We start from the raw sequence: 20,198 nt of genomic DNA, 5'->3' as shown, positions 1-20,198 counted from the left end.
TAAGTATAAAACATGCCTAAACTATACACTGTGGTTTACCAGTGGGACATGTAACCCATGTATTCGACAAAATTATGAATGATTATCCATACTTAGTCTATCTCCCCTAGTCGGCATACTCAAACAAACAAACATATCCGCAGACATTTTCATGACAAACACACGTAAATATCCGTAAACATTTTCACGACAAACACACCAATCCGCAAACATTTTTGTGATAAACAAGCATATTCATTAGCATTTTCATGACAAACAAGAAAATCCACAATTATTTTCATGACAAACAAACATATCTGCAAACATTTTTATGACAAGCAAGCATATCCGCAAACATTTTCATGACAAACACACCACATCCACAAATATTTTTATGGCAAACAAGCATATTTATAAGCATTTTCAGGGCAAACACACCTATCCACAAACATTTTTAGGGTTGCACGAAGAATGTTTTAATGGCAGCGAAGTTTGAGCGGAAATTCTATCGTTTTGTTTAAAATACCGAACACAATTTGTGCCAGATTTTTAAGGATATGTTAGATTTCGATTAACTAGCTTTTCCGATTATTTTTTTAAATAATCTATCATTTTAAAAGTGCCGCATATGGCTTAAAATGACCCCCTTAAAATGCAGACTATAAAGAGTACTGAAAATTAAGTTAACTACTTTATTCTCATTACCACACCCTGCTCTGGTGACTAAAAAGTAAATATTTTGATTCTTTACAAAGTATCCTCAATGGCTCCGGGCTCTTCAAGTTTAGGTGTGCACACTGCACAATCAAATCAAAATATTATTATCATCATGATTTTTTGCCTATTGCCAGAAACAGTATTGACTCCAAGGTATTAATACTAAAAAAGGGGGATAGGGTTTGTGCACTTGACTACCGGTTCAGATAATGTACCGGGCCGATTTTCAATAGAACTAGAACAAGCTTTTCAGTACAAAGAAGTCTAGATGAGGCAAAACGGAACTGTACGCCAAATAAATCCTACCCTCTCACTCTGCGATTAAAACTTTCCAAATTATACTTTATGCAAAAAATAGTTCTAAAATGTACATGTTTAGTGCTATAAAAAGATGTAAGTGAGTTTGTCAGGTAAATTTAAAGGCCAAGTCAACCCAAGTCTTTAATATTAACGCAATCTGGATCTATTTGTGAGTTTCATCAAAGAATAACACTTAATGCCAACATAAAATATAAATCAAGATTGCCCACTGTCGTCTTCCTGCTCAACAGTTTTATGGGTCTCACTGTACTGGTTGAATCTAAGACCTGGAAACAAGGAGTGGTGTTCAATTTAGTTATTGTGTATAATATATATCCAGGTAAACATATTTAATTGCAAGATCACGACCTTTGTGCAATATATTTGCAATATATGTGCAGTTTAAATATATAAATATATAAACATGTATATATATATATTGAACCAAATTAAATCTCGTAAAAAGTTTTCAAGAATTTGGAGGATAATGTGCATTATTGGGACTGGACCACCGAGAATGGATATTTTGTAGAAAAAAAAATATTAATCTAATTTTAACATATATATCCTTCATACACTTTCCGTATATTGTAAAGCGAGTATAAACATTTTTTTCTTCCTTTTTCGTATTTTCTTAGCTTAACCATCAAATCATCAAACCATCAAGCCTTCAAAATTTCCTTCAAGGAGGAAAAATCCGCAAGATATTGTGTTTTTTTTTACTATCGTTTCATTAAAACAGAATTTACGGAAATGAACAAAATATTCTTCACTATTATGAGAAAAGAGAAAAGAGTTCCGCCACATGTCATTAAGTTGTTTATAATTGCCTCCAGAATACAACTAATCATCTTAATCTGAGAAAAAAAATTTCAAAATTAGGTTTAAGGTATCTGCTGAGGTGCACTGTAGTTTTTAGAATAAAAGAAACAAATCGCAGTAACCAAAAGTGTACTGCAACGTATGAAACAAATAGTTTTTCAACATATTTTTGATTCTAAGTTTATATTTCTGCTAATTTATTTAATCCAAAGTTTACAAATTATTGCATTAATTGGGTTGTACAGATTTATTATTATGTTTCGTTGGTATTTAAAACGAGCAACATTGCTAGGATCTTTATTTTTACTTTCACCAATTCCTACAATTCTTCCCAAAACCTTAAATGATACAATTTGAAATGCCATTTATTATAAGTAAATTGCTTGGTTTCAAGAATCTTTTTTAATCTAAATAATACAAATACTTGAAGTTCTACAAAAGTTGCATAAAAATGCAAACTCTGGTTTTTACATTTTGGTCGACTGAACTTGTCAAATCAAAGCAGTTCAATATGATTGACATAAACACATTTTTAATTGATAAAAAATAGAAAAAATACTGGATCAATCATTTTTATCATTTTATGCTTGAAAAGGTATCATGTTTATTAGAAGTTTTTACAAATAATCATCAAACATGCATTAATTTTCGTCATGCTTTTTAATTGGTTTCAAAATAATAAAATTGACAAGAATAATGAATAACAATTATACATCATATTTAAACCCTCTGCTCCCCCCATATTTTTCTTCACTGCGGGTTTTCGGCTTACAAATATCTAAGATTTTAAATTTTAATTGGTTGGTCATATAAATTATATACATAGATTTTGGCTGCTATGAAAATTTGCTTTAATTTTTCAAGACTAGGTCAACTTTAAAGTGTCACAACGCCTTAGATTTTATCTCACTCACTCTCCTCTAAATGCAACTATATCTTCGATCAGTGTACTGCAAATTACAGCAAAACGCACCGACATCTTAGTCGAGAGCTCACTAACTAAAGTACATTTTCTTGTAGCCCTAGAAATGATGACTGTAACACACTTCGTTGGACAACTGCATGTGAGCTTTTACTTTTTAAAACTCTAATTTTCAAATTCTTTTATCATTGCAATCTGATGGTGTAATGCTTCTGATTATGTAACATTTGCGATTTACATTAAGTTACACATGCTACAACACCCGATATAAAATATACATGCTACAACACCCAATATAAAATATACATGCTACAACACCCGATATAAAATATACATGCTACAAATATAAAATATACATGCTACAACACCCGATATAAAATATACATGCTACTACACCCAATATAATATATACATGCCACAACACCCAATATAAAATATACATGCTACAACACCAAATATAACATGCATATTTGCAAAAGTACCCGGGCCAATATAAACTGAGTTATACAGTTTCCGCAAATTGAGAAATGCAAATATTGCAGTTGTTGACATTGTGCAAATAATTGAAAACTGCCAAAAATGTTTAGCAAATATTCAAATAAAGTTTATCCCTAAAAATGGCCCGCAATAAATTAAATTACATATTCAAATATTTTCCGACTTCCATGTTGCCATAAAAGAAAACTAAGTAAAAAAAATCTTACACTAAGGACACTTGAAATACGCCTTCAGTCCCTTTAAATGTTTATTTCTGGAACTTAAATCCATTGCATAAAGCTTATCCTGTGCAATTTGTTGACAAAGTTTTACAAATGCGCAAAATTGTATTCAAATGCATTGAAAACACAGACAGAGAAGAATAGAATTCTTAAATTCCTGGATTCTTCCAACCCAAAGAATTTACAAATCTACGCATATTCTATGCCGGGGGTCAAGCAAAATACGCATAGTTCGCAGGGTTTATGTGTCCGTGCGTTGTACGCAACTGTGTTTTTTTAACTTCAGGATAAAATAAATCACCTTTGTTACGCACACATTTTGCTTTACGCAATTATTTTCAAACCATCACTATACAATACCTTTGCTGTAAAAATATCTCGGGTCATTTTAGAGTTTGAAGATAGTTTAAAACTTTACAGATCGCATATGGCCAATCAATACTTTTACGATACCGTCTATTGAGTCGTTAAAGTCACTACAATTGCTAAATCTAAATATATTTAATAGAGTGGAAGGTTCTCTGATTGTAAGATTATATTTTCCTCTTAAACTTTGAAAAATCTAAATTGACCATTTAAAGCATTATTATGATATTTTATGATTTAAAGGGACAGAAGACGTAGTTTCAATTTTCAGTTAGAGAGAGGCATATCCAATTCAAAATAACCCTTTAAATGAGTATAAATGAGGAATACCTCTTGCTTAAAATATGCTGAATTCTGACAATCTACTTCATTTCCTCTGCTGTATCAATGGTTTAAATGGTACAGTTGGTAATTGCACATGTGGATAATCACTTGAAATTAAATGTTCGCCCCTTTTTTGAGATTTTCGTTTCCTTATCAATCTTTCCTCATTCTTGGTTAAAGAGCGTTTTCATTTCTCATCGAAAGTTTTCTTAGTTTTTCTCTAGTTAATTGTGGCTTGTTCTCTCTGAATTTAATGTGCTTCTGTGGTATTTGAATAATTTCAGTTCCAACACAGTTAAATACGTTGAAATAAGCCAGGATGCACACTGTACAGGTAGTTTACTGGCTGTCCTTTCAAAAATGCTAGTTTCTGCTTTTCATTTTTTAAATCCTTACAGTGAGAATCAGAAAACTATGGACTTTTATTCCATAGTTTTCTGATTCTTTAATTATGACTTTAAATAAGCCATCTGAACATTAGAGTCATCAATTGTGCAGTGTAAACAGATCCATTTCACTTAATATGTGATTTATAATAATTATAATTGTAATAACTCAAATTAACTTCAGTATTGCGTTAATGTTGTTTTCATATTATAAGTTTTTTTCTGGATATCATTGTAATAAAAATAGACGTATCTATAAGTGCTGCGTTATTAAACGACGAGCTTAAGAATAATTCTAATGTTTATTTCACCCCCCTGTACACAGATTGCAGTACTGTGTGCAACACACGCCTACATTATCTTTCAATACATCTAAATATGTTTACATCCATTCCTAACCTGCACGTTCGGACAATCTATCTATCTATCTATCTATTTATCTAACTACCTAACTATCTATCTATCTATATATCTATCTATTTATCTAACTATCTATCTAACTATCTATCTATCTATCTATCTATCTATCTATCTATCTATCTATCTATCTATCTATCTATCTATCTATCTATCTATCTATCTATCTATCTATCTATCTATCTATCTATCTATCTATCCATCCATCTATCTATCTATCTATCTATCTATCTATCTATCCATCTGTCTATCTATCTATCTATCTATCTATCTATCTTTCTATCTTGTTAACATGAGTTCCTGTGTATATATAGATATGTGCGCGTGACTCTTTGCTTCCCCTTTAAAGTTAAATTTAGCTTGGAGTTCACCTTCTACAAATACTTGACTATAGTTCCCACCGTTTTACTCCCATACTAAGGGATGAAAGGATGGAGACAGATGACAATATACACAATAAACATGTTCTATGAAAGTGTATAATTGTGTCAGAATCTAGTTAAAGGGACTCACGCACCCCTGTAGTAAAAGTGAATTCAACCTAAAATCTGACCGCGTCAACCTTGTTGCACCGGCTAGTCCTATTGAGGGTCTGCTTTATTTACCCAATGTCCGGGCAATACAGTACTAACTGGGACCGGAAAGGTTGACCTGGCTTGGAAATTCAAATGTACTACGGCTGCCCGTGGACTGTAAGTGTAATGTTTAAGTGACCATCCATGCAAAGATGACAATATCTCATTCACAAAGGTATTCTAAAAAGGTTTGTCATATCAAGTATCAATTTTATATCAATGTTAATAGTTTTGAAAACTGTTTATTTTCAATTGGGGTTTCTCTACAAAAGTGACTTGCGCATTTCTACTAACTGAAAACATTACCAGAAATATTCATTTTATTTGTACTTTTATAGCAACTAGCTGAAGGGCCCGGCGTTGCCCGTGCAAAAAAATGTAAAAATAAAAAAACACTCCCCAGCCACCCATGAAAGTGCACAAAAAAGTTCAGCCCAATCGGTTCAGCCGGTTGGCCGGCTATACGCAAAATACATATGAATGTCTTGTTTTATTACAAAGATAAGCTTCATAGTTTATTTACATATTGCCCAGACACTGCAGTACACTTCTCATTGAAAACAGAGATTTGTGGCTCCATAAAATCTTCAAGTGTATGTTTGGATATTGATTTCTTCTTTGGATTTAATTTGCGTTTGTTTTTTAACTTTCTTCATTGTTAAGGTTAAAATTAAACCAACATTCAAAACAAATAAAATACAATAATAACCAGAAAACTATGAATGATTATCATCCTAGTTTTTTTTTTATATTTTGCTTAAATTTTGTACTTTAATATTATTATAATGATGATGGCAAAATATTGATAAAATTAAATCAGTGCCAAATTATGAAATTTAAGTTGACGAAAAAAAAATAAGTTTACTTAAAGGGAGTGTTTACGAAAAATGAAAGGGGGTATCGGCTTAATGCGATAAAAAGTGCTTTTGATCGCTACTAATCTTACTTCTATCTGCTGCGTCTTTAAGGAGAAAATTGTTAAAAACGACTAATACCGAAGAACGTAGTGTCCATACAAATTCAGAAAGATGCAATATTCAACTCGGACCGTAAACAAATCATTTTAATTCAAAACAAATCATTCAGATATTACAAACAGTAGTCATCGATTATTTTTCGACGCATTCGTATATAGTTAATATTTCATAATAATAGGTTAGCGACCTCTCTCCTATTCATTAAATGCATGCCATGTTCAAAAATTTTGCCCTGCACTGAATATTTTTTATATTAGTCTGTTACTTTATATGAACCGATAAATTATCTGAACATTATCTAATCGGTTGCCTTAGCAAAGTAAAATTCAAGTTTTACAGATTTTTTCTCCGATGAATTTTCTAAATTCAGTAAAATTCTCAACTATTTAATTATGATTAGCATAACCCTTCCTCTGAATTCAGGTCCCAATTGGTTTAGCCATTAGAACGTTTGTGTGTTACAAACAAAAATATATTAAATATATCTATAAAAAATATTTACTGTGAACTAGACAGAAGAAGAAGTTTAAATTGAAGGGAAATTACTTGACTTTGTGACTACGCAGCTTTAATAGTTTGATTTTACGAAGTATCTGAAGAAACAGATTGATCCAGTAACATTTTAGAAATTCAACTTTTGTATTGTTGATATCGATATCAATGCTTTATCTCGATATTTTGCTAATCTACATAATCAATTAAAAAATAGAAAGAAAAATCAAGAGATCAAACAGATTCTGGTTAAAATTCCTCCCCATGCCCACTGTGGATATCGAGATCAAGCGATTATAATTATGGATATCCAATACAAAGGTTACCAGAGCTGAAAACTTTAGAATGGCGGAAATCGAGATAAATGCTCAATCCTCACTTTTTCCTAATATCAAGACTAATTTAGTCTTTAGATTAATTTGCTAGAGATTAGAGATGCGCTCTTTAACTTTTGAAAAACCGGTTTTTAATTTTTGTGCATCTCTGGTGTTGATGGTTTAATAGCAATTGAACTAATGATCGATTGAACGAACGTAAGTTTTGGATTAATGTGTATTAAGACCAACGTTCAAAATGGCTATTGTCCTCAAATGTGATAAAATATGATTTTAACAATTTGGTTATTAACATGATTAAATATATAAAGTAAATGCTCTTAAGACTAAAAGCCAGCTTGTGAACAGCTGTCTTTAGTTCAATCGAATATTAGGCCAATCGATATAGCATCGCATCTGTAATTGTTATCAAACGTAACTTTATACAGTAGGAATATCCAAAAAAGAGGATTAAGAAGAATATCAAAAGTGTGTACATTGGATGATCAGATTAAGCGATCGGGATTCGGAATATCCCATTCTAAAGTTTTCAGCTCAGCTCAAATCAGATACCATTGGATTCAGAAAAGAAAGTTTCAAGATCTCGTTGGATACTTTTTACTTAACAATTTTGAAAATATTGATATTTTGACCAAGATAAACTTTTCATGGAACTTGCAACTTTAATTTGTTTGTCTATGAGATATTTATATGTATGTATAGAATAGATATTTGTAAATCATATTTAATGTTGTGTAATGTGTTACACGTGAATAAAACAAAATTGATTTTTAACATTTGTTTTTCTTTGTAAACGTACTTTTATCCCAAAATTTGAATTTATTATATTTTAAATTATTTCTCTGCCACGAATGTATTTATTTAAATGTTGATGTTGCAAATTTGACCTTTACACGTACATATCCCACCCAAAACATTCTTACGTAAAAATGATCGATAAAAAAATTATTAATAAAAATAATAAAATTGAATAAGAATTATTTATAACACCGGAATTTTATAGGGAAAAAATTAAATTTGATTCACTAAAAACAATGAAGACCCAAAACATAAGAAGGATGAAATTTTAAAAAAATTATTTTACATCGGAATTTTTTAAGGAAAATCGTCAATTCGATTCACTTAAAAGTAAAGTCACCAAAAAAAAAATTTTGATAGAAAGGATAAATTGAAATAATAATTATTTCACACCGTAATTAAGAAAAAAATTAATTCACTAAAGAATAGTAGTGTCACCATATTAGAGTATGATAAAATTTTCGCGTAGCCTCCGAATTTCGAATGTCACAAAATTGTTAGATTTTAAAAAAATCACAAATTCGCAAATGGTCCCTTTAAGGCCATGAGTTCACATGTCTGGTTGGGAAGCAACACTAAAGTATAAAGGGATGAAGGAGGGATGGGCCGTAGCGCATCTTCCCAGGGACCCACAGAACAAAAAATAAATTGATATTTATTTGTGTGTCCTTAAACCAGATTCTTACGATCTCCAAGTTATTATATCAGGAAAAAATGTTAAACAATTGAATACATTTTTGCGTAAAATTGAGCATAAAATATTTCTATGGGACCCTAGGAACTGCGTGCTGACGCTTATTATATGCGGCTGTGACGCTAGAGCTACGCACCGGGCTGTGTTCACTTCCCAATACTCATCTTCTTGACGCAATCTTGCGTAATCTACAAATCTTCAAACAATTTAAACACCTGAAATAAAAAGACTCAGACGTGTAAATATGATGCCTTGACCCCCCCCCCCCTGCCAAAAACACCCCTTTCATTTTTTTATAATTTTGGTACAAACTGACCAACCATGGGCCTGCACAAACTAATGGCTTGCAACTGTTTTTTATGAAATTAGGAAAATTTTTCAGTGGGGAAAGGGGTCGAATAATTTCAGTAAAAAATATATTTTTAGAAAACTATGTGGGAGGGAGACAGGGTAATTATGGCACATGCATTGAAATGCAGTCCCTTTAAGGTTATATATAAGATTACAGTCTCTTTGAGGTTATATTTGAGATTACAGTCCCTTTAAGGTTATATTTGAGATTACAGTCCCTTTGAGGTTATATTTGAGATTACAGTCCCTTTAAGGTTATATTTGAGGTTACAATTCCTTTAAGGTTATATTTGAGATTACAGTTCCTTTAAAGTTATATTTGAGATTACAGTCCCTTTAAGGTTATATTTAAGATTACAGTACCTTTAAGGTTATATTTGAGATTACAGTTCCTTTAAGGTTATATTTGGATTACAGTTCCTTTGAGGTTATATTTGGATTACAGTTCCTTTGAGGTTATATTTGGATTACAGTTCCTTTGAGGTCATATTTTAGATTACAATACCTTTGAGGTTTTATTTTTATACGATACTTTAAGGCCTTAAATGAACACCGCAACTCCGTATACATTTTACTAATTAAGACACAGACATCAAAAATAAATTCAAATTTTTTCTTTTAAAAGTTTTTTTAGGAGTTTGTTTGCCAAAAGTTTGTCTTTCAAGCATACTCTCTCAGGAGTTTTTCTTTCAGGAGTTTGTCTTTCATGAGTTTGTCTTTTCAGAGTTTATCTTTTAAGAGTTGGTCTTCTAAGAGCTTATCTTTAACGAGTTTATCTTTCAAAAGTTTGTCTTTCAAGAGTTTATCTAGGTTTGTCTTCCAATAGTTGAAACGGCGAAAAATTAGCACATTTGATCGCCAGTAATCTTAAATCTATCTGTTGCGTCTATAAGGAGAATATTGTTAAAAACGACTCATGCTGAAGAACGTACCGTCCATTCAAATTCAGAAAGTTGCAACATTCAACTCGGATCGTAAAACAATCAATTTAATTCCAAACAAATCATTCAGATATTACAAACAATAATCTTCGGTTATTTTTCGACACATTCGTATAAAGTCAATATTTAATAATATTTTTGATTATGTTTTTTAAACTACTATTTCGCTGGCGCTGGATTTTCCAACATTCTTGGAAAATATGAAAATTTCGTCTTAATTATCAAAAATCCTCGAAACAGGAGTAAATGTTTTTAAAAGTAACTATCAGATCATAAAAATTTGTATGGACTCTACGTTCTTCGGTATGAGTCGTTTCTAACAGTTTTCTCCTCATAGACGCAACAAAATTATAGAAGTAAGATTAATTGCGAGTAGCGACCAAAAGCGCTTATCTTTCGCCGTAAGCCTATACCCCCTTTCATTTTTCGCGAGCACTCCCTTTAAGTGTCTGTTTTTTTAGGATTTTTAATATTTGAACAATATGGTGAAGTATTTTGATATTTAACAATAGACGCTTGAATCATTATTTTATAAGATTTACCACGAAATTTTCAAATTTTCAATAAAATTTAATCCTTTTTGAAGATTGTTATTTTCAAATGTTATAGGATTAAATAGCCACTTTTATTGATTATACAGGGTGTCCCAATAAACTGAGAAATTAATGGCGACATTGAAATCGTCTTGGATTTTAAAATAATGTAGCCTACTGTCTTCGTATCTTGCAAAATCACGGTGGTATTTAAAATATTGATAAATCTTACCAAACATAAGCTGTGGATCACTTTTGGGAAACCCAAACTAATTGGAATATTGCTTTTTGTTTTGTTGTTGAGTATTCATGTGTGATCATTTAATGTCCATGTTAATTAGGGCACCGCACCATGTAAGTGTACATGATCCAGTACAGTACAGTACAGTAGCTATAAAGCAAGTAGTGCAGTATAGTACATACAATAGAAGGCAAATGGTACAGTACACCAATTGAATCCTCCCCTGTTAAAGGGACTGTAAAGGAAAAATGAAAGGGGGTATGGGCTGAAAGAAAATCACTTTAGCTCTTGATCGCAACCCATTAAAGTTATATCTGATGTTCCTATCTCGAGAAATTGATATTCAACTGTGTCAAATTTATCGAAAATTAATATATATACAATTTTGTATAAAAGTAGAGGGTTTAAGTAGATCAAATTTAGCAAATAGGCAACCAATCTGAAAACGATGATATCCGATCCCCCCCGCCCCCCTCCTATCAATTTTGTACATGGTTATCATTGGTCAAGTGACCGCAGAGTCCGGCCCCTTGCCTGTCCTAGACACGGCGCTGGCCCCCTAGCCCGTCCTAGCCGCAGCGCTCGGCCCCCTAGCCTGTCCAAGCCACAGGGCTAGGCCCCCCTAGTCTGTCCTAGCTGCGGCGCTCGGACCAGAAATTGTCTTAACGTAACTTTATCCTAAAATAAAATAAAAATAATAATCGCTCTCTAGGACAGACCCAATTACAGTGGCTTCAAAAAAAAATACCGTTAACAAAACGAACTTTTCGTTTCTAGCTATAAACGAACGGCTACCTACAAAAAAAAATTTGCGGTTTTAACTTACCACTAACGAACGCCTAGAAAAAAGTCAGAACGTGCCCAGCCTTACTCACTTACAACTTAATAAAAACTCATTTATGAAATTGATTTATATTCTTTATTTTCTTTCTATTAACAAAACTCAACTGAGACATTATAGTTTATTTTATAGTTCTTTTATTATTTGGATTTGGTTTACAAGTCGTGGAGGACATAGATAGTTGTCTCTCTGTAGTTTAAGCTGAAAGATTTCCTGAGTAAGGAATCAAATAGGAAATAAAAAAGAGACTATATTTTTTTGTTCAACCAAAATTTTGCACATTAAAAGCAAACTTAGAATACAAGTTTTGTATCATTAGAAATAAATTAGAATCTTGATAAGACTATAAAAGTTTTTTAAAATGTTGGCCATGTCCATGCATAAATTTTGATCTGCTTTGTTTCTCTATCTTTAGATATTTGGATGAATCAGATTTTGAACAAAATTGTTAAATAAAATAGTTAACCCTTCAATGGAAATGTACTTGAAATATTACTGTAAAGGGGTTGTGTTTGTAATTGCATGTGACCCTACAACACTACTCTCTAAACCTTTATCTGATAAAAAATGTGAAAGATATCGGCGATGTTTTAACTTGAAGAGTGTTCAACAATAAAAATCTCCTTCACGGTCTTAGTGGCAAGATATCCGCAAGTAACTTGAATAGAAAAATGTAAACCAATAGAATTTGATGGATATCTTATCCATACTTGATTTGTCAAAGCTTTCAATGATACCCTTGGGAACCGTCCATTTCACGCTAAATTTAACTATATGGACGATCCCTTTAATATTACGACTGAGTCGATATTATATCAAGTTATTAAATCAAAAATGTCTTGTTATTTAAAATCCAACATTTAAAATTTGATGAAATATTAATATTAGGATATTTTCAAGTTTTCAAATAAAATAATCCTTCTTAAAAACCCATCTTGTTATGGATGATAGAAATCTTCAATCCAGTAGGTTTGAATCTTTCAAATCAAAATCAGATTAATCTTCAGTAGTCAATTCTAAATATTGTTTTATCTAACTTAAATATGTCTAGCTCGGATTTCCAATCGGAAATCTGTTGCGCGGAAAATCGCGCAGCTGTGCGAAATTGCTCGCAACTGTTCTCGTATTGCGCGGAATAGTGCGGAATTGTTCGAAATTGTGCGGAATTGTGCGGAATTGTGAGGAACTGCGCGAAAACCGCAATTGCGCGCAAGCAAAATCCACTTGCATTGGAAACCATTTAAAGGAGACCGCCCAAATATTTATGTGTATGTATATTTGTTAATTAAAAAGTTGTAAAAAAGTATTAAGCCGATTTTAAACAATTCCATGTAAAGCCCCACTACCAAGCGCGGCCTTTAACAAAAAAAAATAAAACTCTTGATATATGTTCTCTCTATTCAGTACTATCAATAATTGTTGAAAACAAATAGCTTTACTTTAAAATTATTTAATCAATAATGAAATGGGTCTGTTTGCACTGCACAATTGCTGTGTCTCGTGATTATTAAAAGTCATAACTTAAGTCTAAAAGTCGACATCCTATTTTAGAGTTTTCAGGCAGTCAAGCACATGCATGATGCATCACCCATTATCATTTACTTTGGCCTAATCTGAAGCTTTATATCTATATGTATATAAATTTTTGATCTCTGTTAGTTTTTCCGATCATAACTCATGAACCTAATGACCGATTTGCCTCAAATTAATTTAAGGAACTCAGGATAACCACGAGAATATTCTTCGAGAAGCTTGGCTTTGACATTCTAAGATGAGATGGTCGAATTCAAAGCTGGGTTCCCAAACTAGTATTTGTTTGGTAGTTGAACCAGTTCAACTATCTAACTTTCGTTTATAAGTTCTGACCTTCGCACTGTACGGTTTAATGTCCGTACTTTTGCAATTCTGTTTTTGACAACTTAGGGTCACAGTTGAATGTTTTATTACATACATATAAAACCAAAACCCTGCAGAATAGGAAGACGATATTAAAATAACATTTTATAGTATTTAATGTTGCAAAGCAAATATTTGATACGAGCAACTTATTAAATCACTTATTAAGAAAAGGGGCCTTTTACACCACATAAATATGGTGATATTAGGCGCATTGCATTAATTTAAGTCATGAAATAAGTCTAACAGTTGTTTTCAGAAATCCTATGAATGGTTCATGTTCTTCTGGAGGTATAACTTATCAGTATAATCATGTCATCTAAAATTTTGTATGATTTTGTTATTTACTTCCTGAAAGCAAGAGCTAGAAAAACTGCTCTAAAAACTTTTTAAAAATATATGTCTTAAATTTTAATCAAAATTTTCAGATAGAAAAGTTCTAAGTTTAAAAACAAGTGGCTGAAGATTACTAAGAACATGATTTTAATATAAGTTCAGATTAATTATATAATATGATAATTTAATCATTTATCATTTATGCCCGATAAAACACCAAAGCAGTTCCAAAATTTTATAAAATTATCAAATCAAACTATTTTGTAGGAGTTGTTTCGAGCTGCAAGTTTAAAAACAAGTGGCTGAAGATTACTAAGAATATAATTTTAACATAAGTTCAGATTAATTATATAATATGATAATTTAATCATTTATCATTTATGCTTGATAAAAACACCAAAGCAGTTCCAAAATTTTATAAAATTATCAAATCAATAATTGTGCAGGATTTGTTTCGAGCTGCAAGTTGTGGAGTTTGCCATATTCTATGGCAAACAATCAGGGAGCTAAACTTAATATTTTTTCTGAAAAACAGAGTGATTTATTTAAATAAACGTAATTTTGGATTTTAAGATTTGTTTGTATTCTATGGCAAACAATCAGGGAGATAAACTTAATATTTTTTTCTGAAAACAGAGTGATTTATTTAAATTAACGTAATTTTGAATTTTAAGATTTGTTTGTATTCTATGGCAAACAATCAGGGAGATAAACTTAATATTTTTTCTGAAAAACAGAGTGATTTATTTAAATTAACGTAATTTTGGATTTTAAGATTTGTTTGTATTCTATGGCAAACAATCAGGGAGATAAACTTAATATTTTTTCTGAAAAACAGAGTGATTTATTTAAATTAACGTAATTTTGGATTTTAAGATTTGTTCAAATCTCTTTGGAATCTTAATCTGTTAATAAAAATCTTGATTTACCCAGGAAACAAAAGTGGAGAAATTCCGTTTGCACAGAATTCGGCATTGTGATAAAATTTCTTTGAATTGTACAGTATATGATCTCCAAGTCAAAATTTTGGCTTATTTGGAAAATTCATACAGAGGACATGTTTTTGGCATTTTTGAATCTTCCCTTTTAGTAAAACCCAACAAAAGCCAAATTTTCAATAATTATATCAAAATTTTGTTCAGTTCAATTCAGAGCGAATGTAAAAATATTTTTTTATCGCCAGTTTTCTAACTAGAAAGATAAATAAAAAATTAATATTTTGGTGAATTTATCCAGAAACTACCAGTGGTCGATCCCTGCCGGAGACAAGACTGCAATATCAGATATTCTCATCCTCATCACATACAACCTGTTAGTTATCAGAGCCGTCATTAAAAGCTTAAAGGATTTTAATTCTTTTAATTTAATTCTTCTTTATTTGTTAAAGCTAAGTTTTTATTCGCTTGACCTGGGCTTTCATTTGTTTGACCCGGGTTTTTATTTGTTTAACCTGGGTTTTCATTTGTTTAACCTAAGTTTTCATTCATTTAACCCAAGTTTTCATTCGTTTTACCTGAGTTTTTATTCGTTATACCCAAGTTTTCATTCCATTACCCCAAATTTTCATTCGTAAAACACGAGTTTTCATTCCTTCAACCAGAATTTTCTTTCATTTAACCCGAGTTTTCATTCTTTAAATCTGAGTATTCATTTGTTTAACCCGAGTTTTCATTCGTTTAACCCTACTTTTCATTTATTTAACCCAGGTTAAAAGCTTTATATTAGACTCAACAAAAGAATCAGCTGACAAGAGCTTGTGTCACATGATCGACAGATACTAGTTCTTAAACTTGACTTTAGGAGTTAGGCCTGGTGAACAAAAACACCTGTATTGGTTTATGTCTCAATGATGGGTCTTGGCTCTAAACAAATTCTATTCAGAAATCAGAAATTTGTAAAATTCGTAGTTTTGTACGTTTTCTGTTTTAAGATGGCACATTTATCAGAAATTGACTGCACAATTGTTCGAAAATATTTGTTAACAAAAAATGTGCAATTCAGTTTTTTATATCGCGCAAATTTGACAAAAAAAATCGCCATTTCATAGAAACCCTTAGCCTGCACAATAACAAAAATTTTAAAAGTTTGAAAATATAAATTGTTGTTTTTCAGGGAGTTCATCCCATGGATTGGAACTGTGTTTAATGTGGTGAGGGATATTTTTGGAGAGTTCAATTACTTCTTCACTTATGTCGTTGTGGCACATTCCAGGGTCAGTTCAATTTTCTAACCACAAAGTGCAATATGAACCACAAAAAATAAGAGACAGATATGTTGAGTGCAGAGATCATTCTAACCACAGACAATGAGTGACAGATTTGTTGAAATCTGAGAGCAATATGAACCACAGACAATAAGAGACAGATATGTTGAGAGCAGAGATCATTCTAACCACACATACAATGAGAGACAGATTTGTTGAAATCAGAGAGCAATATGAACCACAGACAATGAGAGACAGATATGTTGAGAGCAGAGATCATTCTAATCACACAGACAATGAGTGACAGATTTGTTGAAATCAGAGAGCAATGTGAACCACAGAAATAAGAGACAGATATGTTGAGAGCAGAGATCATTCTAACCACATATACAATGAGAGACAGATTTGTTGAAATCAGAGAGCAATATGAACCACAGACAATGAGAGACAGATATGTTAAGAGCAAAGATCATTCTAACCACACAGACAATGAGTGACAGATTTGTTGAAATCAGAGAGCAATGTGAACCACAGACAATAAGAAACAGATTTTTTGAGAGAAGAGAGTATTTTAACCACAGACAATAAGAGACTGATTTGTTAAGAGCAGAAAGCATTCTACCCAAAGACATTGAGAGACAGATTTGTCAAGCTTAAAGAGCGTTCTAACCACAGAGCCAGAGCCAGATTTGTTGAGATCAGAGAGCATTCTATCCAGAGACAATGAGAGACAGATATGTTGAGTCATGTTAAATTCATCGTTGAAAATTAGTATGACTTTTTTAAATGACTTGAGTAAATTTAGGATTTTTCAAGTGGTTTTTTTTCAATTACTTTTTCTAAATACTCTGTTTCCCGTCACTTTCTTAGAATGATTCATTTTAGTTTGTGTTTAATTCGAGTGTGGGACTATGGAACCTGGCGACTACAATACGATACTTGTACTTATTTAATGTGGAGTTTATTCAGGTCTTGAAAATCCGCGAATTTTTTTTTAAAAATCCGCAAATTTTTTCTTCTTTGTTTTTAAATGTAAACAAAAAGAACATGTTCACAATTTAAATAGAAGATGGGAGCGAAGCGCCCTAAAAGTCTAGTATATCTATACTTTGCTTGTCTGTTTGTTTGTTTGTATCCAATAAACGTCAAAACGGCTGAACCGATCGGGCCCAAATTTGTTTCGGGACCTCGCGTGACCCCAGGGAAGGTTTACAGATGATCGAATTTCCAAAAATTTGCTTTTCTCAAATTTCGATTTTTGAACATTTTGAAAATACACGATTTTTTTTATAACATCCGCGAAATTTTTCTTGTTTTTGTTTCACAATAATGCAAAGAGAACATGTTCATAATTGAAATAGAAGATGGCGCGAAGCGCCCTTAAAGCCTAAAAGTATAAATATTTTGCTGTCTGTCTGTTTGTTCGTATCCAATAAACGTAAAAAAGGCTGAACCGATCGGGACCAAATTTAGTGTGGGACCTTACATGACCCCATGGAAAGTTTGTGGATGATCAAAAATTAAAAAATTAGCCTCCAACAAAATACAGTTTTAATAAATTTTGTAAATCCGCGAATTTTTGTTTTTGTTTTAAAATGATATACAAACAAAATTCGATTTTTGTTAAATTTTGAAAATCCCCAAAATCCGACAGTTTTTTTGTTTTACAATGTATACAAAGAGAACATGTATAAAATTGAAAAAGGGGGCCTGAAAAGCCAAAAAAAAGCCTAGTTTAAACAATTTTACCCAATTTAAAAAATTTGATTTCGGGTAATTACAGCCTAATTTTCACTTTACCCTTTCAAAAAAACAAAAAAAAATTAAAAATCTTTTGCATAATTTATTCTTTTCTTTCATTTTTGCGAAGTTATCAAATGAATCCGTAATTTTGATGAAAGAAAGTTTCTTCAATAATGAAGCAACAAAATTTAAAAAAAAATTCTTACTGGGAAAACTTGTTTTAGGACACATTGGATAGAACTATTCTATGGCTTGGTAAACTGGTAAGGTTTAATTAATGTATACGAGAACAGACTTGCTTAGGTGAAGAATTTGCTAATTGCGCAAACGCTGCAAGAAAATTGCTTAAACTTTTTTTACTTTTGTGATTATGGCTATTTTCCCATAAATTTGACATTTTCCGCGGAATTTAAATAAGGAAGCGGAAAATTGATTTTGACATATTCTAAAGTAAAGATTATTTATCTTCACAAAAAGGATTGCAGAAAATGAATTTTACAGTCAGATTTTTTTTACTTTTTAATCATTTTCATTGAAACATTGTTTACAAAAAAAGGAAAAGGGTGTAACCATTTTTTTTGTTTTAGGTTATTGTGCTCCATGTTGTTGGGTCAATCTGCTACGATTTAATTATGTCTTACTTCAATATATACCCTCTTATAGCTCGGGTAATTATTATTAAATTTTTCATTTTTTTAGGAAAATATAAACAATGCCAACTGATATTCAAAATTCATTTGAATGAAAACAAATCCAGAGATATTTCATGTTGCTCAGAATACTCCTGTGGCAAAAAAATATCCACTTTTTTAACTCTTAATTTTAGGGGACAATAGTCTACACCATGGGATCTAAGGAACTATTTAACTCACTACCTGAAATTCCTAAAACTCAAGGATTAAGCCAAGGAACCTACTTCTTATTCACAATTATCTACCAGGAAAGTTATTACATTTTAAAATATTTTTAAAAGCTTTAAACTAATTACAATTTAGAATTGCGAAATTGGCAAATAATATTTTTTATTGTTTCTCCTCTTTTTTAAATGAAAATTTTGTCATTTTATCTCTTTAGAAGTTTTTGTGAATCTGTAAAATTTAATGACTTAAGGTTACTTTGTATGTTGCCAAGTGGTTCAAGTTTAAGAAGGTAAATTTTAACCATGGACTAATTTTTTACTAAGATATTTTTTTATCTCCTGGATTTTCTTTTTTCTGAAACAATCATTTAAAAAACCATTGTTTTAAAAAAATATTTTGCTACTGAATTTGAGTTTTATGTAAATTATTTTCAATTTTTTTTAGGAAGATAAGGTTATGATCTATGAATGTTGTTTTAAATGTTTTTTTTTTTTATCGAGAAAAATAACCTGAATATCTTAAATGAATCCAAAACTTCATCAATAATAAACCACACACTTAATTTCATTATTTGTTTAGGTTTATACTGCTGAGGCTAATCCTCAAAGAAGGACTTTGAATAGTGCATCTAATGCTTTCAGTGCATTTGCCAGTATTATTGCAATGGTTGCAGGAACAATGGTTTGGGTCAACCATTTTTATGTGTAAGATTCTTTCTTCAATTTAAATTCTAAAGTATGCAATATTTAGATTTGGGTCTGCAGGTATAGGTTTATGTTAGTAATTTCCAGAACGTAAATAGAAACAAAACTAAATAATATAAAAGAAGGATTTCTTTAACAATTGTTTTATAATTAAAATGTCTTTGCAAAAAGATGTCATTAAAAAATTACAATCTTCCAAGATTAACTGGTAATTTATATATTATAATTAAATATGTATTTATATCTGAATTTTTAGAATGCATACAAGCGCTGAATATGAAAATACCAACTCCACCTGTACATTACTGGACAACAATGTGAACCTGACAAGACAGGAAGATCAAGTAATTAAATATATCAAAATCTATTAAGAGATTTGCTTGCTGTCTTATATACTACACTAAGATTATATTTAACACTACACTACACCAAGCTTATATTTAACACTACAGAGTTCTGCTTGCTGTTCTATATACTACACTAAGCTTATATTTAACACTACAGAGTTCTGCTTACTGTTCTATATACTACACTTAGCTTATATTTAACACTACAGAGCTCTGCTTGCTGTTCTATATACTACAATAAGCTTATATTTAACACTAAAGAGTTGTGCTTGCTGTTCTATATACTACACTAAGCTTATATTTAACACTACAGAGTTGTGCTTACTGTTCTATATACTACACTAAGCTTATATTTAACACTACGGAGTTCTGCTTACTG

General features: G+C 31.2%; 1 long non-coding RNA gene across 1 annotated transcript; it reads left to right on the top strand.

Annotated features, from left to right (window-relative positions):
* Positions 1-16,044: 16,044 nt before the first annotated feature.
* Positions 16,045-18,837, top strand: LOC111710644 (uncharacterized). Its single transcript, XR_002767095.1, has 5 exons — positions 16,045-16,174; positions 17,051-17,134; positions 18,133-18,171; positions 18,496-18,576; positions 18,735-18,837. It is a non-coding gene; the product is annotated as an uncharacterized LOC111710644 (long non-coding RNA).
* The last annotated feature ends 1,361 nt before the right edge of the window (positions 18,838-20,198 follow it).

This window comes from Eurytemora carolleeae, unplaced genomic scaffold (assembly GCF_000591075.1).
Source record: "Eurytemora carolleeae unplaced genomic scaffold, Eaff_2.0 scaffold1082, whole genome shotgun sequence".
Taxonomy (NCBI): Eukaryota; Metazoa; Arthropoda; class Copepoda; order Calanoida; family Temoridae; genus Eurytemora; species Eurytemora carolleeae.
Note: the sequence above shows the minus strand (reverse complement) of the source record. Positions and strands in the feature narration are given on the sequence as shown.